We start from the raw sequence: 26,899 nt of genomic DNA, 5'->3' as shown, positions 1-26,899 counted from the left end.
CATTGCCACCATGGAGACAGTGCTGAACTTGGACAGTTGCTGGAAACCCACAAAGCCAGTGTGTCAGCAGCATTCAGCAAAGGCATGGAGCCCCAGGCCACCAGATAACATTTAAACACAGTCAGCTGTCCCTGAGGAGCTTTCCATGTCCACATGGAAGTGCTGCTGATTTCCTTTCATGGCTCATCTTTCTTGTAATACAACTACGATGAGCAAAAGGGACAGTCTCAAAAAATTTATAAATATAGCAACCATATGCTGCAGTTTCAGTGTCAAAACAAGGTACCACCCTTCTCTTACCAAGCCAGCTCTGAATCAAATAGGGTGAGAAGCAAAGCAGCACCAAGGTGCAGGTGGTCAGCACAATTTTTTGATTGCCTGCACGCTGTGATCCCACAAAAATCTACAAATGTCTTCCCACACCTCTCCCCTCTGCCTGTGAAAGGCACCTGGGCTCCAGAAATCTGGCCTTGTTTAAGACTTGCTTGGCTCCTCTCAGCAGAGAGGAAGCAAGGGCCATGGCGTGTTGAGGATGGCTGCTGCGGGATTTGGGATTTTAGTCACACATTAAGAAGTCAAATACACTTATGATTCTCTGTGGGAAAAACAACAAACAAAAAAACACAGACTGAAGCATTCTGGTGTCACTCTGAGCAAGCTGTCATCCTAGCAGCCAGACCTAAAAGTACATGGAGGAAGCTGAGAGGTTGTAAGCAGTGCTGTCACAGTAGGCTGTGCTCTGGTACCTGATCTCATCTGCGCTGTGCTGTTACATGTCCTGCATGTGTGATGTGAAGGTTTCTGAAGCTCAGCTGTCACGTTTGCCAAATGCTGTAGGCTGCACTAGAAATGCCGGTTTCTCAGCCATGAGTGTTACTCAGAATATAGGCTGCTGTGGGAATTAGTCCTAGAGTTTGTAGTGGCAGCATCTTCTCCTTGCACCTCCAGGACTGTACTGAGCTACAGGGTAAAACTACAATATCTTCTGCCTCAAGGTGTAACTAGAAATTAATAGAAAGTGCTGTGATTCAGCATGGTCATTTAAAAATATTCAACTATAATACATTCACTTAGAGATGACAAAATTCATTTATCTATTGTTAGCAGAGTTCTAGGTGATTGGATAGAGTATCGAATTGTACAATTGTGGCAAAATTGTACAATTTTAGTGGATTTCTACTTTCATAGGTCTCTGATTAAATTTTCTTTTTATTTCCTTAATAATGACAACAATGACAACAGCTTTCTTTTTCAATAGTACTCGTTTAAGGTAAGAAAGGTCGGAAAAGGGTACATGTTGGATGGAATAGCACTTGCCTTCTATTGTGCTTTAAAAAGTCTGACATATGTTGCTACCAAGCCAGCTAACATTAAATTTTAGGGAGAAAGATAGTACCTTCACAAGGAGCTATGCCACTTTTTCATCAAAATTTTTATCTGAATTTTTTTATCTGTAAATGGTGAATATAAAAGCATGAGGGAGGAGAATTACCTTATTTTAAAAATGATATTAGATGTTTCCTTTGTGTAACTCCTTTACATCCACAGAACCTTAGGCTAAGAAACTTGGTCTGTATGAAGATAGGGAAATTGCTTAAAGTTACATAATTGCTTGAAAACTTAGATGAGATCAGTAATACAAAATTGTTAATTTGGTTGACAGGTTTTTAATGCTGTAGTATTTTCTGTATTATGAATACATTTCTCTTTCAAAGGGGGACAGCTCTTTGCCCGTTTAAAATTCTTCCTGCAATACCTCTGTGTGTCTCCTGCAGTTTTAGTGTATTGTTAGAGTTTAAAGTTGAAATACATGTAGCATAATGCTATTATCTTCAACAGAGCCATAAAATTGTTATTACTGAAGGCAGCTGGTAGTACAAATTACTTTTTTCCCTTTGGGGAGTATCTGAAAGACTTGAAACAGAGGACAGCCCACAGCAAAAGCAGAGAAAGTTGATTTTATGACTTGTCTCCTATGTGAAGGTTTTGTATTACTCTTACTGTCATTTTTCCATGTTCCATTGTCTAATTTCAACCAAATGTGAGTCATCTCAGAGTAAGTAGTCAAGGTCCCACAAGCCTTGGGAAATACAAAATAAGAAACTCTAAAACAATAAAACCTAAACACCAAGAGTGGCTGGGGTTAGCACTCTAGTTTGAGCAAGAGAAACAGAACACAGCCTCTCTTTTCCTGGCAGCAGAGGTTGGTCAGGCAGCAAATGCCATCTATACCCTGTCAGAGGTCTGGACCAGTTGCAGCTTATGGCAGTTTTCCCCATGTGCCAACCTGGCTAAAAGCTGGCAGAAGATGCGGAAGGAAAACAAGGGCTGAATAGTCTATGGTGGGGATGTGTAAGGATCAGGTGACAAAGCATACTGAAACAACCTTCATTTATTTGCTACTGCAGCCATTGCCAATTATGGTTTCAAAACTGAGAAACAAATTTGAAAGTCGTGTGGTAGGGAAAGCCTTGGTGTGCAAGTGGTGATACCAATGACTCAAAAGACAGCTCTCTTCTTGCCGAGTAAATACTGAGTTAGTGCTGCAGGATTTCTCTACAATGACACCTTTCTGACCATGAGCTTTTCCTGATGACTTTCAGACATTTGTTTCTGGTTACTTACGGTTTTTGAATTATCTTCTTTTTTTTCTGTCACAAAAATAGAGAGATTGAAACTTTCCCTGTCATTAGACACAGAAGGATGTTTCTAGGGAAGATTTCTGGCTGGCTGAATCTGAATTTAGCCTTACAAGGAAATTAAACCACTCTAAAAAGATTACAGATACTTGCTTGTAATTTTTTTTCTTATTTTTGTAAAAGCCATATTTTAAAACAAATATATTTGAATCTTTGACTATAAAGATAATTTTAGCCTTAGCTGGATACTAGAAGAAGGCGGTACAGCCAAACACGGTTAACCAGATAATCACAGGGAATTTAGGTAGCATTTTAGTGAGATTTTTTTTGATGGAGCTGTTTCTAGTTTATTTTCCTAATCTTTATAAAGCTCCTTAACTTTAAAAGGGACTGCCTTTTCTAGAAAGTCTTACAATTAGAAGTGTATGAAAGAATGTTTTTGATGCAAACTTCTGCTTCTGCAGACAGCATGATGAAGTAATGTGCCAGCAGTTGCCCCCTCTACAGAAACTTGCTGGTGGTTTATCCAGGACATTGGGATATTCTTGTATGTCCTGGGCACTAGGTAAGCATATTGGGAGAGAAAAATAGGCCCATTTCACAAATCTAAATGTTTCTGAAGCACTGATATGGAAAATGAAGGACTTTTATTGGTGTAATATTATACTTGATTTTGTTCTCATTGAGCTAAAGCTGAAATGAGTTTTCCATTTCTTTCAACAGGACCCAAGGGTGTTTTTTTTACCTGCAGGGAAAAAATACAGATTCATTGTGTTTGAATGTCCAGGATTTGGTATTGGCAGGCTACAGAGGTCACTTCAGTGAAAAACTGACAGAAGCTCATATGACAGAGGCAATGCCAGCTGGCTCCAAGGCTGAACCCATCAGTGACAGTGGTAGCACCTCTGAGATAATAACACAGTTAAGAAGGGGGAAAAACATTTGTTGGGTATCTGCAGCCAGAGAAGAGAGAAATGAAAATACGTGAGACCAACAACTAATCAGGCACCAAAGTCACTGAAGAAAAAGGGGGAGGAGATGCAGGAAGCACTGGAGCAGAGAATCCTCTGCAGCCCATGGTGAAGACCATGTTGAAATCTAGGGAAATGAGACCATGGGGTTCAGGAAAGTGTTAAGCTCATAAGTTCTGAAAGGGTTAAATTTGAAAGGCTATTTCATTCATTGCTTTGGCTGCCAGACCTGTTATTGGGGAAATAATAGCTGAGATACTGTATATTCTAGATCTATCTTCCAGCTGGAGTTAGGGTCTTTCCTGATGAACCATATAAACCTGAAGCTACTGGACAAAGGGAAACGGGGGTTTAATCCTTTCAGCTGCTAGAACACATCCTTCTGCTCTGGTCTACTCAGCATTTCTCTCCTCAGCAAGATTATCAAGGGAGGGAGGAAGACAGAAATAACAACCATTCCCAAACTTTCTCCTTGGGGAAGCAAGACAAACTGAGACACTTGTCTGCAAGTGACACGAGACTGAGTCATGAGCATCAGGAGCCATGAGCAGGAAGGATCTGCTAGTTCAGGAACGTACAGGAGGACATGGGCTTGGTGAGTGCACAGTTTTTAGAGCTGCTTTAACAAGGCAGATGGGGACTTTTCAGAGCTTTTTCTAAGGTGTTTTATGTGTACCTTTTTTTTTTTAAAGATACCTCACTAATTTAGAGGCTTGCATTTCTGGGTCAAGCAGAAGTCAGAGAAGGGTCTAAGAAAAGCATAGTCTGCCCTGAACCCTGAGTGTGTGCTAGTGCTGCCCAGCACTCAGTGACATTTATTTCACTATATTCACCTCAGATCAGCAATCCTACCATTTCTTCTGCTTTGGAGGCAGAAGTTACAAATGATTTGAACTGACTGATGTGATGATTTGCTGAAGAAAAAAAGGATGAGAGCAATATGCATTTATACTTTCATAGTTGTCTTAACATCCATTTCCCCATCCATTTTCCCCATCTTAGTGAAGAAAGTTCAGCCCATAGACTGGCCTCTGCCTGAATGTGCATTGGGTGGATAAAAGAGAGCCTGTGAGTTTACTTCTGAGTCCTAGTCCTGGAAGCATTAAAGTTTTCAATTGTTCATACCACAGCTGTTATGGCTAGTCACACATAAAGATTTGCTGAGCTGATGATTTCAGAGCCTGACCTTGTTCAGAGTATTTTGTAATGCCTTCTCAGCTTGTTGGTTTTTTGGTTTTTGGTTGGTTTTTTTTTTTTTGTTTGATTTTTGGTTTTGTTTGTTTGTTTTGGTGGTGTTTGTTTGTTTGTTTGTTTTGTGGTGGAAGAAAACCTAACAGCTAGGAGGACTTTTCCATTGATTTATATGAGATTTAGTAGGTTTCAAGAAACCTTTTAGATGGAAGATGAAATTGATATCTTAATGCAAAATGTTCTTCATGAGAATATTTTCCATGTTGGAAAATAAATTTTCTGATGTTAGGAAATGCCTCATCCAAGACTGATTGTATTTATTATACCACAGCTTTTCTTCAGTTAATCACACAAAGCACATAATAGGTGTGCTGTCTTAGGCATGGCTTTTTATATCTGTTGTTGACTTCAGTGTGTGGCTCTAGGTGTTCTTACTTCATGATATTTGAGCTGCTGTTAGGAAAAAAAGAATTTGTTTTCCTAAGGGCTTTTATCAGGCAGTGATTACTGGAGTGTCTTCTCTGTTTTCTGATGAGCTAGATTTATTTGACAATACCTTGTATGCCAAAGGAGTCTTTTTATATCTCCTTCAAAGCTGTGAAACTGAGAAAAAAAGAACGAGTTGGGAGTGGGGAGGAAAGACACTACTATAGTACTAAAAGACACATCAAAGCCCGTGAAAATTTATTTTCCACCGTATTTCTGCCCACTAAGACCCAGGTATTAGCTGCCTGCTCATAATCACACAAAGAAGGACATGTTTTCTGGAACATCTTTTGAAATAAACACAAGAGTTTTCATGCGAGATATCCACTGGGTGGCAGAAGTAGATCAGAAAAAAATGGCATTCAAACATAGGAGGGACATACAAGTCTAGCCGCTAGACTATTTTGTAGCAGCACTATATCAATGACACGTGGGCTGGATGTGTTTGAGAATAACATATTATGAGATAACATATTAGATAGAGTCCCCTTTCTGTATGTAAGAAGAAGAAGATTTCTGGATGTGCATTCTCATCCCTTCTTTTTTCCTCACCATCTACAGGAACAGCATTTTCAGAACAAAAAAGGGCCTGGACTGCCCTGCCTTATGATCCTTTTCTTTCCACCCCTTTTGATAGAAGATGCTGTGGCTGCAGCTGGAGGCTCTGCTGTTCTGCTCCCTTCCTGAGCAGAACTTGCTGCTTTGGAAAAATTACACAGGGAGGTGTCTTAAACTCTTCTACTCCAATGTTGCCATAGCTAAAAGCAATTGTTAGTATTGATACGATGAAGATCCCTTCCAAAGGTACTTGTGCCCAGGTGATCCAGGTCCTTGAGCTGATCACTTTACCTGTAGCTCTCCCTTTGTCTGACCTGGGTTTGCAACTCAACCCAGTTTAAGAGAGGAACTGAACCCAGTGTAAAATAGTGGGCAACTAGTTAAGAGATGTAGAGGGAAGCTGATACATTTAATAGTGATTAACAATCTCCTCCCCAGTGTGGTTAGTACCTGACAAATTTTAAGTGAGCACAGTGAAAATGAAGGTAAAGGGGCAGGAGTTATGGACTTGGAAAGCAATGAAGAACCAAGAGGTAAGCTTTATCCTTGAACATTTTTATGATAAAACTAAATTTAAAACACAGTCAGCAGGTTCTTGTCATAAGCAATTCTGTTACAAGCAAAGCTCACATTGTGATCCAGCACGCTTCCCATGGGTGTGTGTGTGCTCTGTTGTGATAACTGAACATCCTTCATCTGTCCACTGTAGAGTCCCCAAATCCTAAGTGACCTAAGAGATCCTGAATATAACGTTTTATAAGAATATAATATAGGGGTTTGTAAGAATATAGTATTTTGGTTCACCTCCTGTTTGGTTTTGGTGTTTTATTTTTTATTATTTATTTATTTTAAAAAATACATTCTCTACAATATCTGTGAGGAAAAATATAACTAGTGTTGTCATCGTTTAGGATGCTTTTACAGAGAAGTTGGCCTTGTCGCCAGAATTTGTCTTTTACATCTGTTGTTCCACTGCCCTCCAAACACTCCTTCATAACTCACCCTATCCCCCCTTCTCTGCTCTTTGTGGAGCTCCTGCTTTCTTGCACTGCATGGCCAGGAGAATGATGCACTAACCAGCATGGTTAGTCTCCATGAGTACTTTTGCCCTATTAAATTCAGGGCTCAAGAACCTCTTTATTACGTGTTTTATTATTGTGAGGCTGTGAGGACTGTGGCTCTTAGAAAGTGCTGCCTGGCAGGTGGGCAGAGCATGTGGTGGGACGGGCTGAGCTCAGCATCTGGAGGATTATGTCCAACTGTGTGTAGGGCCATTGACCTGGAATGCTTTTAATTTACAAGGGTAGTTCCCAATAGCGTATTTCTAGCATTCTTTCTTTAGAGGGCCATGAATGCCAAGTTGTAATAACTAAAATGAGGTCAGCTATATCAGGCCCAAGCTATTTGACAGTACACTTTGCAATCTCTGGAATAGATTGGATGAAAGAAACTGTTCAATCTTGTTCTGGCATGACCTATTCCCCCTTTTAAAACTAATTATGACAGTATTATTCCACTTTGAACTCTACTGTTATATGTACGCAACGGTATGAGAATTTGCGTGTTTTCTTGACCCACATGGTAGTGATTTTTAGATAAAACTGCTTACAGCTATATTGTGTCTAATCTTTGAGTAAAAATATAAAGATATTATTCCACTGAACTTGCATACTTAACTACAAAAAAAATCGGTATTCTATGCAAATCTTATACACAATTTGTTTTATCTATATTGGAAAATCAGCAGAAGTTTCTAAACAAAAGTTAGCCTTCTGTAAACAGGTGTGATACATACAAATAATGTGTTTGCTATGTTGAGTTTTTTTCACTGAATAGCAACAATCTGGGTACACAGCAGCAAGAATAGTGGGGGAAAGAAGGATGCTCTCCAATAGTCTGTGTATTTTTATGCCAGATGTAAGAAAGTCTGTTGGACACACTCACTGAAGAATTGCACATTATTCAAATGGTCAAGGTCCAAATTTACTGGCAGAAACAAATTCTTCTAGCTAGGCTTCATTCTGGGTGTTTTGGCATTGTGAAATCACCGTATTGTTAAAAAAAATCATCTAAATATTTCCTGGATATCACTTAGAATAATTCCAAGTTTTGAAATCTGAATGAAAATTGTAATGTTACTAAGACATCTCAGAAAACTAACCCTAATCAGGTCTTGTCAATATTTAATTTTGATGATGTGCAAAATGCTCAGCATAAAATTTGCTTGAAGGAAAAGGAGGATACTAATTTCACCATCTTAAAAATAAAGAAAAAGCCCCTGAACACAATAAATATACAAGAAGAGAGCGCTGGTATTGTGGTTTGGTTGGTTTGTTGGGTTTTTTTTAGTTCTAAACGTATAGCTGAAGTTACTTGGAATGCCCTACTGTATTTAAATAACACATGGTGAAATATGTTTATTTTTTACCCTTGCTTTCTCTTGTAAGGAAAATTAAATCTAAGGCACTCTACACTCATCTACTGGGATGGAAATATTTTTATTCATGGAACACATAGGATAATCTTTATTATCCTCGGTATTATTTTTCTTTTTTTCTCCCTTTACTATTTAAATAAACAGGAGAAACTTAGGGCAAAGTTTAGCTAGATTTAAATTTCATTAATCTATGCAAAAATTGTACCAAGTACTCATGGGCTACTGTTATCAGCCCAGAACAAATCATGCTCTTAGGGACATTGTATGATGCTGACATGAGCTCTGGACATGCAGTGGCTTACAAAACTGCTTCTAGTAACTTAGAGTGTATACATTTTCCAAGGAAACAGTCCAGATTTTCCGAATAAAAGATGCTGAGTGGAAGGACATACTGGAATCGGAGAAAAAAGCCAGGGTGTGGGAAATGTTAACTCACAGAGCAGTTGAGTAATGCCAGCTGGTCCCTGTTCCGTTCCCCAGTGACCTTTCTGTAAATGAACCCTGGCATGACTCACCCTGCAGTCCCACCTCCACACCTTGCCTGCCCTCCCTCCCTTTGGGGCAGCTGAGAGCTTGCAATGGCAGTCACTTTCATTTGCCTCATGCATAACAGCAATTTGGTGTTTGGGCTAGGGGTTTTTTCAACATACTTTTCTTTTCCTTGGGTTAAAGTAGAATTCAGCATAATGTGATGTAAAACTGCACCCTTTCAAAAAGAAGCTAATTTTTGTCTTTCTTCTGTAAGATTCATCTTAACACTTTTTTAGAAATTTTCTTCAACTGAGTATTGTCTTCTCAACTACCATGCTTTCAATGATTTGATGCCAGTTTAATATGGTACATGTATTACCAAGGAAAACCAACTCAGTATCACACAACACATAATCTACCATATTTTTCTCATATGTCAAAGGGCAATTAACAGTGATGACTGCAAGAATATTATTTATTTATCTTGAAGGAAAGTATTAGTCTTGCTTCACTTCCTAGGTTTCCAGAAATCAAGTTCCCAAAGACACTTGGATCAGATTTTCTGTCAAGAGACACAATTTTATTGCACCGGTTTATTGCTGAACCTTGTGTAATAACAGGATGGACTTGATTATACTTTGAGCAGTAGCACTTGAAACTACAGAACTGGAAAGAAAATTCAGTGGTTCAGTGTTTTCTGAACCACTCAGGATCCAGCAGACTTGAAAAGGAGTCAGAAAATTATTGAGCCATTTCAGTGAGCCATTGGGGAGCAAGGCAAGCCTTGCGTCACAGAGGCATCATGCCATTTCAGCAGTCTGTTGCTCCTCAAATGCCGTTCCATTTTATGTCTTTCTGATTTTTTCCCTATCTTTCCCTCATGTTTTCCTTGTTTTTCTGGCTATATCTCATATTTTAATTCTTGAAATGGAAGGGGGAATAATCCATTTACTTAGTGGGAATTTGTATGTGTTAGGCAGACTGAATGGGAAAAATTTTTATTTCTGGAGGTCCCAGAAGTCTGATATCCAGGAGTTTTTGCAGGTATCTGTGTTAAAAAAACCCACTGAATCTTAGGCTTGTCTTGATGATTTCTGATTAACTTAAATTTATAACACCCATTCACAAAAATCTCCATTATCTATTTTTAATGATATTGTTATTCCCCTGTTTCTTGTACTTTGACAGCTGTCTTTATTATATTATGTTAAGTAAATGGTTGACACATTATTAAGAATAGAAGAATTCAGTATAAAAGTAACTTCCAGTGTCTGTTTCTTTGAGTTAGCAAGACGAGTCATATAAAAACTCTGTGCTTAACTATGTAGTATTAGAATAATGGAATATGAATAAAAAGCCTATGTTTCTGTTCTAAAATCTTCTACTGTAACATATTGCAAATCTTGAATAATCAATGAACTCTTATCTATTGTACTCAAAATAATGAATTATATTTTACTTACTATAAATTTATAGATGTATATTAATTTTCAATAGAGAGTATATAAGTAATATTTTAATTTTATCAATTGCAGAATATGATGAGAGTACTTTTCACAAACTTCTATTATACTTTAGTAATTATAAAACTTTTATGTAGAAGGCTAGAACATGAACCAGGCAGTTTACTTAAGTAGCAATGTAATGCTGCTTACCATTGTTTTCTCATTTGCTCACAACTTACACGTTTTTGAAAAACCAGTAAAATAATATACACCGATGAGAAGGGACCTCCTCAAAGGACCAAATGATGGAGGGAGAGGAAAGCAAGATTAACTTTTGTTTAAACATTATTGATAGGGAAAAGGATCCCCCTTCCTGAAATCCTAGCCCTAAGGAAACCTTTTGCAGTTCTATCACTGTTTTTCATCCATGTAAAAGCTATCTCTACATCACGAATAAATTTCTAGTATTGACTAGGCTGTACTAAAGGTGCAGTATTTTGTGATGTCTGACTTTGCCTTAAATCACTTTGGCTTCTGTGTCTTTAGTGACAGTGGTACATAGGTCATGATAAAAACGGAAATACTATGAATTCTTAATTAACACGACAAAAAGTTGCTCTTGAAATGCAAACAAGAATTATATGCTTGATATTTTCAAAGAGATATGGCAAATGGAACTGTTACAGTTAAAATTGGGGAACTGAAAAAATATTGAAGATGATCTTTGAAGTCAAAAGGAAATAAGATAACGGGAATACCGCAAAATGAAAAAAAAGAACAAGAAGAAAATCTTTTTAAAATATTGATAAATAAACTTGATAAGATATTGTCTTGATAAAATGGGATTCTTCATTGTTTGACACCTTAAAGAGTAAATTAGGGAAACATCTGGAAGAAATTATTTAGGATGGGGACTATCACTTAATGATATTTTTTTCCCCTGCTTATGATTCATTGAGTTCCATGATTTCAGCTTACCTCAAGCTATCATTTTATTAGGTATTAAAAGTATTGGTTAACTTTTTAATTGACTTTCACTAACTGTTTTAATAATTAGCAGAAATTTAGTTTCCAAACGGATTTTATTTTTCTGATACATTTAGGAATCTCTATAGAGTGCATCTGATGTGTCATTGGACATGTGCAATCATGGTCATCTACCCACTCAGGTTCAGCATTTGATTATAGGCTTAGCCCGTGGTTGGACTTGGACTGATGGGATCCAGCTTAAAATGGTTTGAATGTTTCCACTTGCGTCCTGGACTTTAGAGGAGACAGAGTACCACTGCTCAGGTAGCACATCTGATTGGTCAGCTGAAAGCCTTCTCCAGTGTTCCTGAAAATCCGCTTTACTAAGTGGCATTCTTAGAAGTCATCCCAAGTCAGGGATGAAGTTACTCTCACTAGATCTGCAGCTGAATTTAAATAACTAACCACTGTTCACTTTCCATCATTGTGGTGTTGTTTGGATGCATATTTAGGCATCTTGTGAATTTACAAACATCCTAGCAGTTCCTCTGAATTCTGTGCTCCATGTATCTGTTAGTTCTGTATTCAGTAAAAAAAATTATGAAAAAAATGGAGGATCTCCATAATAATCAATGAGCTTTTGTAGTTCTCTAATTGTTGGTTTTCAACAGTTTTTGTTCTGTGTCAGTTGAGCTTGACAATTTTGTTTTTTCAAAGAACATACTTACTAGAAAAGTTTGACTTATCAGAGGTATATGGCAAGTAGCTGGAATGAGTAAGACATAGCATAATTTAGAAGTCATTCCCTCCTTCAGGATTAATCTTTTGACTATTTCTCAGTATAGAAGAGTATAGAGTAGAGAAGCTTGTATTTTCTGCTCTCTGAAAAAGTTCTATGTGCCCTCACTGAGCCTTCCTCACATATACAGGAACTTGCCATTATTTTTCTCTCCATGTTTTTTGAGACATGGCTCCAGCCCCCCATCACTGACTTTTTCTCTGTGGAAAAGTGTGTAAATGAGCATTATTTCTCACAAATTTAAACCCCTGACTTTTTAAAAGATTTTGAGTACTTTCCACTTCTACCAGATGTTCCACCCATGTTTAATGGGAACAGATGAAGTCATTTAAGGATGTGAGGATATTTTTTTGATCCTTGGAACTTGGGTTATACTCTTTGCAAACATCTAAAATATCCCTGGTGCATTCAAGAGTCTAAATGGAATTCTGCATCACTGCAGAAGCAACCTACAGGTTATCATAACAGAGGTTTTTATTTCCCCTTCCATGTCTCTCTGACAATTCAGCTTGAAGGATAACCCTATAGTCAAACAGTTCAAGCTGTGGCTATATTCTCTTCCTTATCTTTTTTCCTAAGTATCTCTTGCATAATGAGGTGGATGATCTTGATGTTTTTGTGAATGAAGACTTTTGTAAGCAGAAATCTTTATGTACCTTCATGTCTCTAATAGATGTTTGATACAGTTATAAGCGTAGAAGTTGGTGGTGGTCACTGCTTCAAGCCATGGTCTAACATGAAATATCTTTTCTTTTTAATTACTATATGATATGCTAGAAGATCCAGTGGGAGAGGGGCTGCTTTGTTCCAGCAATACTGCATAAATTATACTTCACTGCTGCTTCTTATCATATGTCCCCACCTCTTCTTTATACTTGGAGGAGACAAGCAACAAAGTAATTGCTCTATCAATTTCCTTTCTCTGTTTTCTATGGACATTTCTGTTGAGTTGGTTCCTAGTTTTTTTTTTTTTTTTTGATTCTGCTGCTGCTTTTGGGTTCTATCTTTTAAGAAGCTCAATATGAACCATGTTGAACACTGTCCTCATGATGCCTTTTTCTTTAGCTTCACTAACATCTGGTAATTCCTTTCCCTTGGAGCTCAAACCTTCATCTAGCTTGACTCTAAATTCTGCAAAAGAGCAGTCCCAGTTTCAAAGAGTGGTTCATAGTGTTACAGATGTACTTGCATGTTGATTTATTTTCTTTCTAACTCTCTTATGAGCTCTTTCTCAGAATGAGGGCAATGACAAAATGTTCTCCTGTCACCCTGCATGCAAGGTCATTGTGTCAGAAGGTCACACTTCTTTCTACTGATGTTGAACACTCGAGTATCATCCTGAAACTCCCTTACTCTATTAGAGTACTGAGGAGTCCCATGACTTGGATCAAATCCATTACCAAAACACCTTGATTAGAAACCTTAATACTTTAACAGCACAAAACAATTTACTGTGAAATAAAGCATGGAAATTAGGCTGTACTTCTTGTCTGCAGTGGCAGAGGATTAGCATTAGGCACAATTTCTTTAACTCAACCACCTGACCACTTCTTTCATGTGGGTCAGTAACCAGGGCAACAGCTCTCCCACTTCCAAGCCAGGGATGTCTGGAGAGGAGTGCTACAGGAAACCCAGCAGCTCTGGGGTTGACCAGTTACTTCTAAAAACTGCTGCTAGTTCTCCAATAACCCCAGAATTTCATTTCCTGTGAGGAGGCAATCCTCAGTGTAGGTTGTTCTACTGTCTGATGCTTCTACTGCATCTCCACCACATGTGTTGGAGCCAGCTAAGAAATATATTTTCTCACTTAGCTGGCTAGTGACATTTCTGTGAAACTTCTGCACCCTGAAGTCCTTCAGTATTTTCTGATTACACTGACAATCATTCAGGTTTTTCCTGTGGAGAAAAAAAGATTTTCCCATGAAATTTCCATGTAGTTTCTGCTTATTACTTGCTACTCTAGATCATCATTTTTGCACTGTGATCTCTTTCTTCAGCAGGAACCATTTATAAAATGACATTTCACTCCAGCTTCAAAGTTCATCTCTTGAACAGACTCTTACAGGAATTGCCCAATCAGCTGCTGCCTTCCTGTGCATCTGGTCTCCTGCTGGCAGTAACAATAGCAAGCCAGGCAATTATTGAAGTTACAACTTTTCCATATTGAGAATCATCTATTAATGAAGAGCAAAAAGGAACTGATACTTAAACACAATTCTAATGTACTTGAATGTGCTAGATCAGAAATCCTAAGCTTGCCTGATGTCTATTTCCTTTTTGTGCAGAAGTCACCAGGCATAACTGTTGGGAACAGTTGGTAGGGCAGCATTTTGAGGCAGGACTGGATTTTCATCTTGTTCCTGTTCTATCCAAAGCAATAGCAATGAAACCACTGCTAAAATCAAGTACTTCTCCATAGAGGTGCTTCCCAGAATGATTATTACATAACTCACATGGTCAAAATCAAATTTTGGAGCTGCATGTTATCAAGCTGTTGTAAGATAATGATCTCATCACAGAAAAAGTTTTTTGAGTGTTAGCCAGTGCAAATATATTTAAAACAACTTTCGCCTAGAGCACTTCTAAATTCAGTTCTGTGTTGATCGATATGGATTATATTAATTCATAGGAGAAGAAAATAGCTCATGATATGGTTTACAAGACACCTGAGTTACAGGACAGCTGTTGAATTAGCAAGTTCCCACACCAAGGGACAAAAGTACTAGAGTCTGCTACATGTAGCCTTTTAACTGTGATTTATCCTACTTTCATCCTTTTATTTTTTTTTCTTTTTTTTTTTTTTTTTTTTTGTTTTTTTTTCCTCGTGGCAAATCAGAGTGATTTTATCCAGGTGAACTTTCTGTACAATCCAACTAAATGAAAATGACATAGTGGGAACAGATTCTGTATCTTGAGTCACGCTCAGTGTTGTACTCTGAAAATCAGAATGGTTTTAATTGAAAGGGACCTGAATCATATCGGTCCAACCCTCCTGCCAGGGACAGAGACACTTTCCCTCAGACAGGGTCACTCAAAGCCCCAGCCAACCTGGCCTGGAACCCTTCCAGGAATAGGCCATCCCCAACTTTTTTGGGTAACCTGTTCCAGTGTCTCGCTATCCTCACACTGTAGTATTTCTTCCTAATATCTAATCCATATCTAACCTAGTATCTAGCCTGCCCTCTGTTAGTTTAAGGACAAAAAAAAGTCTAAAGGTGCCAAAGTGCCTAATGAACTAATACAGCATTGTGCAGTGAAAAATGGGGAGCCTCTTATTTTTATTTTTTGAATGGATAGAAATCTGTAATATTTCTGTAAAATCTTACAAGTCCAAGAAATTTCTATTTTCCAAGTTTAGAAGTTTCTGTGCGTTTTAAATACTCCTGTATTCTTTGTTAATGTTCTGTAACTGAAAATCAAATGCACTACCCCTTTTGTAAAGACCTATTTAATTCATGAGAGCTATTGACATTAAGTAATTTCATTCCAGATTTCTATAAAAACCTAGTTTAAATATTCATGGAGTAGTCTCTGCTCAATGTTTACACAAAGAGACAGGTTTGAAAGCGCACAGCCAATTTAAGTGTTTGTATCACTAGCCAGGAGTGCCTACATTAGCATCACTAAACTGTAAAGAGCTGTCACTTAAACTTTGGAAATACAGCTTTTCAACCATGCTTATTTTAAGCAATGGCTTAAATGACAGGGATTGTGGAAACTTCCGTTTTTCAAATGCTGGGCTCCAGCTACTATTTTCCAGTTGGTTCTTCTCATGCATTAGCTTTAATTTCTCTTTTACCAGCTCCAGTCCCTGCTCACCATAGCAACCCAGAATTCATTTCAGAATCTTGACTATACCACTATGGTAAAGGAAAGTATGTTTATTGGAGAAGTGATGGAAAATACAGAAACATTGGTTTGCCATAAGGTGGTTGAATTTCTGTCCCTTAAAATACAACCTGCTCTTCTGGAGATGGTTTGAGAGTGTGATGTGGTTGCTGAGAGCATAATTAAGTAAATGTCTTGCATTGCTAGTTCTCTAAAGCATAAATTCTAAGTGGTGTGGTTACTACAGAACCTGTGTTTATTAGCATTTCCTACGGAGGTGGTGCATCTGTGCCCCTTGTTTTGCTGCTGCTTTTACATTGAATCTGGTTTTGCTGATTCCTTTGCCAGTGACTCTTTAAGCGACCTTAAAACACTCATTTGTAACACCTTTGTAAATCTTGACATTGTCTAGAATGCAACTTCATTAGGGTGTGAGGTGACACCCTGGTGTCCTAAACACAGCCTAATCTCTTACTAAATTTTGCCATTCGCAGGCAAACCTATGATTATCTGAACCATAAGTACACTTTATGTATGGGACATCTGCTGAGGTGTAAAGAATTATTGCTATTTACCAGAGTGGGCTTGATCCCATGAGAATTATCTGTCATACACAGGTGTAAATTGAGCTGACTCAAAATCTACAATTACCTTTGAGCTTGTTGGTTCCTGGCTGACTTCCAACTATTTAGTGGCTGATTTTAGGGGTGGATAAAAGTAAAAATAGGCACAGAATTTCACTGAAACTTCAGGCCAGACAAGCCTGAGAGCAAAAATTATGTTTGAAGCTAGGAAAAAATATTTTTAGTTTTGAAGCACAGAATATTCGGAGTTGGAAGGAATCCACAAGAATTATCAACTCCCCCTCTTAAGCAAATAGCCCATACTAGGATTGAACCTGAAACTTTGGTATTATTAGCATCATCCTCTCATCAGCTGAGTTAATCTCAGGGTCATAGATAAGGAATATCAGTGTAGCTGTCTACAATGTGTAGAAAACTCACTATTTTGCATGTGATCACTAGTAACAAATACAGAAGTTGATGTAACTCAATCAAACTACATGACCTGAGCACTATTGATTGGAAATTATTTAAATAGGTGTATTTTTTAACCATTATGCAGAACAGTGTATAAATTTGACATATGCTGGTTTGTGACCAGTCTTTTATGCCCCACCACTTCATCTGCTCCATTTGTCCCTCACTGAAGGACATGGGAGAGGGCTCTGTGCTGCAGCTGGGAGGAAAAAAGGAGAATTTGTGTCTGGTTAATTGGAGCTTGGGAGAATTGACTTTCACATGGCTTCTCCAGTGCCGAGTCATGCTACCTCCATGACTCACATCCTCAGGATGATGTCCTGCAAAAAATACTATCTACACCAATATGCACACCATGGAATTCTTCTTAGTAAAGTCTTTACTTTCGAGTAAAGTACTTCTAAGTACTTGCACAGTACTTGAGTATGCAAGTCATTACAGCAGCAGGCCTACATAATAATGAAATGTTTATTGATGTGCATTTTTTATTTTCTAAACGTTTCGATTGACACAGCACAGCTATGTTCCTGTCTATTCTATCCTTTAAAAATTCACTGAGGGAAAGAAAATGGAAAAATTAAAATTCTTCCTGAATAAGGGAGAACAAAGGCTCCAGAATGTGATGCCTGTTTCAGGAGAAGGAAAATAGACATAGAAGAATAGTAGGTGTATAAGTTTTGAAAGGTATTTTTCTTAATCCCAGTCAATAAAATTTCAGTCTTCAATATCTTCAGGTAAAATCAGTGTTCCTCCTGAGAGTTTCCACAAGGAAACAATTTTCTGTCTACATAGCCTTGGCTAATGCAACTTGATTGTAAAATAAGCAGAAACTTAATTTGAAACCACAGAATCCTGAGACAAAGAAAGGCATCGCGAACTTTCACAGTGTGGGAGAAGGATAACACAATTTTTGATTGCTTGAAGCTAGATAGGAATGTAGTGGAGACCTCAAAATGACTAATTTGGATGCAATTTGTGCTTAGATCTTAGACTGCCATTTCATTTCATTTCTGCATGCCCTCACTGGGCACCATACTGTTTTATGCTTTACATAAGAATATTTGTTTCCTCTCTTCAGACTCATTATTTAGGAAATAACATCAAATGCTACTGACATGTAAAGAGCCAAAAAATCACTATTTTAATAATTTGATAGTAGGAAAATTTTAATGGGTGAATAACATGGTAGCAACATGATGACCTACTGGGGGCTGTGTTCACATCCACTTTGTATATCATCTCTTCTACCATGACCAGGATGAGGGGTAACAAGACTTACACTTCTATCCCATTTTTTGGTGTAAATTAAACAAAAGAATTTTTTTGTGAACTCTGGGAGATCAATGGTAGACTTAAGTCACAAGACCACTGCTTTATTACTGCAATTTTCCAGACTTATCTGTAGATTCAGTTAAAGGCAAAGTTTATAAATATAGTGTTATAATGTTTCTAAAGTCATTCATAGGAAATAAATTGGTTAGCATATCAACAAAGCTTGTAAATGATTCATGCTTAAGTAGCCACAATACATTGGCCATGAATGGTGGGAAATTTTTCATGCTATAAACAGAAATATCATTGTTGTGTAAACAACAGCCCAGAGGTGCTACACTTCAAAAAAATATTGATTCTGTCAGATTTGAAGCCTCTTAGAGTTGGCATTTGCTATTATGTACTCTGCCCATGGTATAGTTATTAAGATTTTTCATGAACATTTTTAGCTAAGTAGGTATTGTCTACTCCATGGCAGTTTGTAGAATTTCTTAAGCATTTCTCTTCTAGAGGCTTTTTTTAAAGTGGAAAAAAACCTATACAGAAAATACACATGTGTCTTCAGACAGATATATATACACACTTATATGAATGAATTCACTGACAGCAATCAAACTGCATCATCATAAAGTGAAATATACATTTGTTTATGGGTGAGCTGCTCAGTTTCCCAAACATGTGGTCAGAGGGAGCATCAAAGGTGTTCCTTTCAGATGTCCCCAGATAGTGCCTTTCTGGGATACAATTTAGAAAGAAAAGCATAATTTAATCCTTTGCTGTGTTGGGGAAGGCAGACAACAGCAGGGTAGATTTTTAAAATTTCTGTCTTATTTGCACTTTACTGAAAGGTGAAAACCCTTTCTGTCAAGTGTGGAGGTGTTTGGCTAAACTTTGTGTTTGAGTGGGCAACACACATACTTCCTGCCTTGTTCATTCACAAAAAAATCTGCTGCTCTTCAGTGATCCTCAAAAGGGGCTTCCTGTTAAAGCATATTGGGGCTACATTTGAAGCCAGACTTGTCTCCTGGCTGAATGAACTTTGCAAACACAAGGTTTTACACTGACATGGGTATGAGTCAAGCAGGAAACATCTGAGGGAAGAGAGTGGATGAGGTCTCTTCCACAAAATAGATGAATTGATCATGGATACTCGTGTGCCCACAGTACAAATAACCCACAATGTCTTGGAAAAGCATCAAAATAACAAGCTGGCCCCAGACCCTGAAAATGGCAGTGGCAGAAGGGGTAAGGGCCTTGAGTGTGAGAGCAAGGAGCCTCTGCTTGCAACTGCTGGCATCAATGAGCCCCACTGGTTTCTAATGTAGGTGTCCTTTGTTCACAGGGAGCTAGGGAACAGCACTCTCCTTTGCACCTATCAGCCTCAGACCCATGTTAGCCAGGCACACAGTCTGATGAAAGCTGACACTTCTGTGTTATTTACTTAATGTTTTTCTCCATATGCATTCTTTCACAGAAGGGCAAGGCCTGTGTGACACAGTTCTGATGTTTCTCCAAGAGCTTTCATGGATGTGCAGACCTGGGGAACATCAATCACCTAGGTACAACCTGTAAATAAATAATTGGGGAATGGCCCCAAAGGTGTTGAATACTGCTTCACCTGAGCCAGGCAGGCTTGCACACCTCTTTCAAGTGTGGGGAGTATTGAAGTTTTTGTGAAGGTGGTGAGGAACACCGTCTCCTGTTTTTAGTAAAACCGCCTTACATGAAAGTCATATGCTTATCGTCTAGAAACAAAGTGTTCCCATTAGTCTGTGTCCTGGACACAGCAGTCTCTGAGGCCAGGACTCAGAAGTCATTCTGTCCCTTCACCTGGAGAAGAAATGCTTAATGATGGGCAGGAGTATATCACCAAACTACTTCAAACCACGGGCCTGTCCCTCCGGTATCCAACAGCTCGCTGATCCCCGATGCATCCCCGGGTCGGGATGCTGTTCCAGAGCGGGGAAAGCCCGTCCGAGCCGGGACCGTGCGGGACGGCGGGGGCAGCCCTGGAGCTGGCCGCGGGCCAGGCAGGGCCGTGCCAGGGCGCGGGGCCGGCGGGGGCGGCGCTGCCGGCGGGGCGGCTCCGCGGGCCGAGGCTGCCGCGGCGGAGCGGGCGCGGGGCAGAGCGCGGCGCAGCAGCGGCAGCAGCCGGCGGCAGGGGGGGGCAGCGCGGCCGCGGAGGGACGGCGAGCGGCCGCCTGCAGGTCAGAGGGGTCCCGGGGACGCGGGGGCCGGGCGGGCTGTCCGGGGTTGCGGCATCCCTGCGGGGCTCCCCTCGCTGCAGGGGCAGCCGGGACGGGGCCAGGCGCGGGCAGGTGCAGCCCCCGGGGCGGCCTCGGGCACCGCTCCGCAGCCCGGCAGCCACCGCGGGAACCGACCGTGGGTCCCGGGGAGCCGGGGGTCTGAGATTAGGAAACTTGTGCCCTCTTCCTAGCAGGGAGCTGACAGTGGACCGTGTCACTGATGCAGGGTTGGGTTTTGGTTTTTTTTTCTTTTTTGCAACGTGACTGCGGTGCGTGCAGGAGATTGGACTAGCATGATACCGTCGCTTAGTTTATTGGCACGAGAGGAAATAATTTGTCCTGCTATGTCCTTCTGTGCCATACAGAAACCTGCTTTATTCTTGCACTGTAACCAGTACCGGGTTACCGGCTAACTTCTTTAATAGGTTGTGGCATGGGAGTACAAACTTTACAAGAATTAGTAAAGTAGACGGGTTCATAATAACTGCAATTATACTTGTTTCTGTACCTGAAAAAAAATTTGCTCTGTGGGTCTGGGTCACTTCTGATTATTACTATTTAGTTGTGCAGTCCTTAGATGTACATAGTATTTACTGTACTGAAGGGATCTGGTCTTCGAGGATTAAAAGGCTGATAAACCTGTCCACTGGTTGATTCTGAAAGTCTTCCAGCTTTCAGCCACTTGAAAAAGTCTTGTGGATCTGTTAAAGTTAGTAAACTTACTTGGAAATTTTCTCCAAACCTTATTGATTGTGATTGTTCTTTTTATATATATATATCACTCAAATATTTATTCAAATACATAATACTGAACTAAAGGATGAGCACAAAATATTTCTTTGAAGAATTGTGCTAAGTAGTTTCCTTAGGAAATTTATTTTTCAGCATGAAGACTTTGACAGGATATAACATGTTAAAGATATGTAAAATCAAAAATTTCATTTGGGGATGCACAACAGGATTATAGGAGATGTGTGATGGCATCTCTTGGTAGTTGTGATTTTGGGGTTTGTATCTGGTATCAGTACTATCTGGCATTCTGGACACCAAAGTTCCAGCAGTCTTGCTAGTTCAGCAGGAGATGAGTAGCCAAAGGTGGTCAGAGATCTAGGAAACATAATCGTTGGGAAAACAGTGAAGAAACTGGAATGTTGCGGTCCAGGGAAGCAAAAACTGGTGAGAGATGGTGGTAACAGTCTTTAACTGTGTAATTGGTTTCTGCAGAGTGGTGGGAAGCAAACTCTTCTCCACATCCAGTGGAAATAAGACAAGAGCCAGCTTGCTGAGCTGCAGCAGGAAAGATTAGATTAAATTGATTGGGAAAGTCCTGTCTAATTGTACACATAATTGAGCATTTAATGTCCAACCAATCACCAGAAATCCTTAAGACAAATGCGATCCTGCCTTCCTTTTGTCAGAGACACTAAATGACCTCCCCAGGTCCATTAAAGATTCCAGGGGTGGCAGATGCAACTAGGAGACCAGCCTGTGAACTCATACACTCTTGATGATGATCATCCATATCAAGGAACCAAACTGTGTTTACTGTGAGGTAAACATAGCTCAGTGATCCATTTGTATTATTTCACTCACATGCCTAACTTTTATACTAGATGTTGTGATTCTTCTCCCTTCTGCTCAAACTGCATTTGCCATTGAAGTCTAAGAGCAGTGGTGTGTGATGTGCTGATGAGCATCACATCTTGGTTTGGTACCATCACAGCCAGTAAACTGACTTATTGGTAAATGTTAGGAAATTTCAGCTTCGTTTTGAAGTACAGTTCTGCAAAGCAGATCACATTGCTTCTTTTGAGTCCTCAGTAATTACCAGAACATCTCAGAAAGTCCATGAGGCAGAACTACTTTGGTTTTATTAATGCCTATATTGGCTATGATTATCATTGTGGAAAGTACTCAGAATATAATTCAGTTTGCAAACATACTTTGAAATTTGTAGTCTGTCCTACTACATTTAACAAAGTTTTGCCTGCAGTATTAGCCAAACTAATTACAGAAATAGCTCACTAAAATGGGTCTGGGTGGTTTCCTTCCCTTACCTCCATTATCTAGAGCTTTTTGCTACTTAGCTCAATATTTATTATTTTATTGTATTATTCTTTGTATTATATTATTTTTAAATATAAATGTTAATTATATTACAAATTCTACCACAATCTTTGCTTCCAGGAATTAGCTTCCCAGTCCAAAAATGGATCATTTAAGTTTTTTGAACATTCCTGTTTTGTAAGAGAGGGAACAGACAAGGTCTAACCTATATTTCTAGATTATTTGTTACTATTTTGTGTCCTGTGTTCTGCCCTTAGTATTTGGAGAGGCATTGAATAAAGCTGATTCAGTCTTTCCAGTGTCTCTTTATGAAAAAAGAGACCCTTTCAATGCTCTTAGTAATCTGTTTTATTAAGATGTCTTTGTTTCTGCCTTTTTTCTCTTCTTTGAGCTCACATGACCAGAGCTGAGCCCAGTAACCCTGCTGAAGACATGCTGTTCCTGAGGCATCTTCTGCTACTTGCTTCTCAGCTGCTTTCCATCACACCCATGGCAGCATGGCAGGCTAGAGCGCTTGAAGTAACCAAGATGTGCCTTATAAAATGTCTTGCATTTGTTTTTTTCTGGTTTGTTGCTCTGGACCCCATCAGAGTTTCTCTGAATCATCTCAAGGATGAATTTTGTCAGGGTATAGCAGTGGGGGCTCCCCATGGAGGGGCAGCAGGGATGAGCCTGGTCTGTCCTACTGCCCCAGCACAGAGCAGAGTCTCTGGGGGCACCAGGGCAGCCCCAGCCCTGCACATCTGCTGCCTCCCTGGGAATGGGCTGAGGCCAGGCAGGGAGCTGGGCCTGCACTGGGACCTGGCTTGATGAGGCCCATGGCCAGGCTGGGCTGGGCTGTGGCATCACTGGGGCAGGGGCTGAGGCCCCAGGGGGCTGACATGGCGGCTCGAGTTGGGGGATGGACTGGTGAAGAAGGCGTGTTGCTGCCATGAGCCCTTGACTCATTTCAGAGCTTCACTGACCCAAATTTTGTGTTGATAACGTGTGAAATCTACCCATCAGCACAGTAGCAGGTATCGGAAATATCCAAAAGTGTTGAGCTTTAGGGAGGGTGGGCCTACACAGCCTGGAAGGCCAACTTTGCCATCTGTCCCAGGGTGACAGTCACAAAGAGACTGCCTGAGAGTTTAGCTCCCCTGGTTACACAAACTGACGTGGCCTCTAGAATGGGTGTTTTGTGACAGAGACGTGTGTGCTTGAGCACTGCTTGTTCTGCAGCATTCTTTGGCTCGCCTGTCCTGTGGCGTGTCAGGGTTTGCTGCCTGCTGTGCATTCTCTGCATGGAGAAGCCAGTGTGCCTCCTCCAGCACCACTGCTGGCAAAGCTCAGATCTTTGGGTTGAAGGTGGCTCCTCCAGCCAGGTCTGCTTGTAAGTAGCCAATACTAGTCATCTGGAATAAAATTGAGCGTAAACAGACAATTGTCAAAAAGATTGCTACACCATGGCAATACATACTGCTTTGTTGAGTAAAAACAACCCCATAATAATCAAGGCTTGATATTTCTTCCCTGCTTTTTGTCCATGAAAATAGGCTGAGCCCTGCAAAGCTTCTGTGTTTCTTCATTTAGAACTGGTCTGGCTCTGGAAAAACACAATAAGTGGTAGAAGAAAACTTAGGCCTGTGGGAGCGTAGAAAAAATGTCTTAAGGGACTTTTTTCCTCTCTCTGGTTTCTGTGGTACTGGGATACAGTGAGAGTTACAAAAGAAACTTTTACAAGTTGCTATTAATCTGCAATGGCATTGTTTTAAAGCCCTGTTGATTGATTTAGTCTTTGAGAGTAGATGTCAGGCACACTATTCATGATTAACAGCAGATAGAGACCAGGGAGATGAGCAATGTTGATTATACTGAATAATACTATGAGTAGAAAGGAGAGTACAAGGTAAATATGTGTCAACCTTTTGGAATTTTATGTGATTTATATAATTTCAATGTTGAGTAATTGATATAATTTCGATGTTGAACAATCAGTCTTTTAATCTTTTTATCAGTGTGCTTCATGCTGTAGTAAAAAAGGATTTAAATAGTGAGAAGTTAATAGCTGCTCCAGGTAAAACAAACAGGCACTGGAATGAGACCCAATCTCTATAACTAAGAATATGCAAAAAATTGCAGGGAAGTTAGTTTTATTTTGTACCACATCAAGTTCAAACAATCATTCATGCCAATGAGATTTGCATTTTTCCTTGAATTTTTTGTCTATTCAAAACAAGCCAGTTAAGTGTACTGTTTAAACACATAGGAAATTTACATTTCCACCTTGTATATTTGTAGTTTAAGGCTGCTCATAATTCAGATTTTTGTATTCCAAGATTTTTCTTTTTCCTGTGGTTAGTTCTGGTAGCTTGCTCTGAAGCTCTAGTTTGAACTAGTAACAAAGAGGGGCTGGAGGCTTCTTGGTAATGACAGAAATGAATACAGATGTGGCAAAATGAGCGGGCTATGGAGATCACAGAGGGTAAGACAAGGAGGGACTGGGATGAATTGCAGGTCCTCTGGGGCAGGAATGGTTGAGAAGTGACTGCAAGGACCCTTTGGCTGTGGAACTAGTGGTGGGGGTCTCCTGGCAGCTGACAATGGGACAGAGGCATGAGTGGGGCTCAGGGACAGGGAAGGTTTGGCAGAGATTTGTGGCAGCAGGGTCTCTTTCATTCCCTCACACTTTCCATCCAGACCAGTTCTTCTCATTGTCTTTTTTACTGTCCCACCTCGTAGGGTGCCTTTTATGGCCTCTGCAGTCATCCATTTTTACTCAAGCTAACATTTTTTTCTTTCCCTCTTCGTTGCCCCATGCTAATTTCCCCCAGGCTTTGGGAAAAGGGCTGGGATCTCAGGGTCAGTTCTTCTTGCTGTCAGGAAGGTGATAAAGGGAGGTATGAAGAGAGGTGAGGGGCCTGTGCAGTAGTGAAGATAGCGCTTCAGTAACCTTTTAGAGAGAGATTTACTCCTTCTGGAGTCCTGCATGATGCAAGGGATGTCTGGCAGAGACATGCAGCAAGTGTGCCTCACATCCACTCAGTCTCTGTCCTTGGAGATGGTGGTAGAGTACTGTGTGAGTAGGTGCTAATCAGCAGTTCAGGATGTAGCTCTGCCATTGCCATCTTCTTTAGCATGGGTAAAACCTCCTGCAGAAGTGGACTACTTGCTTACAAATGTGCAGGTTTGTGGGTGTAAAAGATGTTGAACGAAGAAGTGATCATTGGGTTTTTGAATGTTTTAATTAGGAAGTTAATCTTATCTGGGAGGGCTTTAAATGTGGAATATACACAGCTGTATATATGCTGTGCAATAACACTTGTAGGATGTTTAAAGATATATATTTATCTGTTGAATATGCTAGAAAAGTGTCTTTACCCAAGCTGTCTTTGAAAGGGAGAAATTGAGTTGTTGAAATGAAGAGTGCCCCATCTTCTGTGGTTGGAGTGCCATTTGATTAGCTCAGAACTTTTTTGTGTATTTTAAAGACCGCTTACTCTACCCAAATCTCTGTATTTTTTTGCATTTAATCCAGTTTACCAAATGTACAATATTGATTTGCGCTATCCAAACTGAAAGTCTTTTCCCTTTCGTGTAAATCTTCAGAGCCATGGTGATGACAAAACATGTCCTAACTTGCCTGAACTAATTTTTATCCTACATGAAAAAAAATGGAAGAAAAAAAACCAAGCTCTGAGCTCTAGTTTGAAATTAAGCCAACAATTTTTAAAGCATGCCAGCTTGTATTTTCCAAAATATGTTATAACAATCTGTACTTTCTTCATTAAGTAAAGTTAATGATTTCCAAAAGTTTTCTTTTTAGTCAGAACTGTTTCAGCATATAAAAATGAGCCAAATTAAGGTGTCTGGAAGACACATAAATGAAGAGTGCTGCAGCTGGTATAACAGCAGGAGTACATCTAGGTGTAGCCTTTAATAGACATTGGGGAAGTCTTGTCAAAAGTACTTTGTGCTACTTTTGGTCTCAGTAGGTAATTCCAATTCCCACCCCCTTATGAGCTCCCTGGATCCACACGCGTTTCCAGGATCATGTGTCTAGAGGTCTAGATAAATTTGCATAGTTGTGTTAAGAGTACATTTTATAAAAGTATCAGATCATTGAGCTCAGTTTAAGTTTCCTGGTATAACCCTTGCTTCACTAAAGTGTGCAGACTTTTACCAGTCTAGCAGAGGAACTGCCACCAAGCATGATGGGCTTTCTAGACTGTCAGTGTAATGCATACATTTGAGGGAAGATGTATGAAGTAGTATGTAATTCTCTTCCTGATATTGGATGCTGAGAAGGTTCAAATTGTAGGTGCAGTTAGAAAACTCCACTCAGAGTCCTCAAATGTATTATTTTTTTTTTCTTAGTCTTTTAACCACTTGGGATACCCTGGAGCTGTGTCCCCAAGAAACTCCATTAGACAGAGATCTAAGCAAGGCTGTTTAAACCTTTTTAGTTGCAAACCTGCCTTGACCACATCAGTATGTTCCT

At 39.7% G+C, this 26,899-nt stretch overlaps 1 protein-coding gene across 3 annotated transcripts in view; it reads left to right on the top strand.

Moving 5' to 3' along the window:
- COL21A1 (collagen type XXI alpha 1 chain) overlaps window positions 1-26,899 on the top strand; it is a 126,198-nt gene that overhangs the window by 13,609 nt on the left and 85,690 nt on the right. The window contains exon 1 of one of the 3 annotated variants that reach the window (XM_038133434.1): window positions 20,207-20,313. The exons of 1 other annotated variant lie outside the window; for it this stretch is intronic. The gene's annotated coding sequence lies outside the window, so the exon portion shown is untranslated. Of the gene's footprint in view, window positions 1-20,206; window positions 20,314-26,899 lie in introns of those variants that run through there. One more of the 3 variants, XM_038133432.1, reaches the window with a different exon arrangement.

This window comes from Motacilla alba, chromosome 3 (assembly GCF_015832195.1).
Source record: "Motacilla alba alba isolate MOTALB_02 chromosome 3, Motacilla_alba_V1.0_pri, whole genome shotgun sequence".
Classification (NCBI taxonomy): domain Eukaryota; kingdom Metazoa; phylum Chordata; class Aves; order Passeriformes; family Motacillidae; genus Motacilla; species Motacilla alba.
Note: the sequence above shows the minus strand (reverse complement) of the source record. Positions and strands in the feature narration are given on the sequence as shown.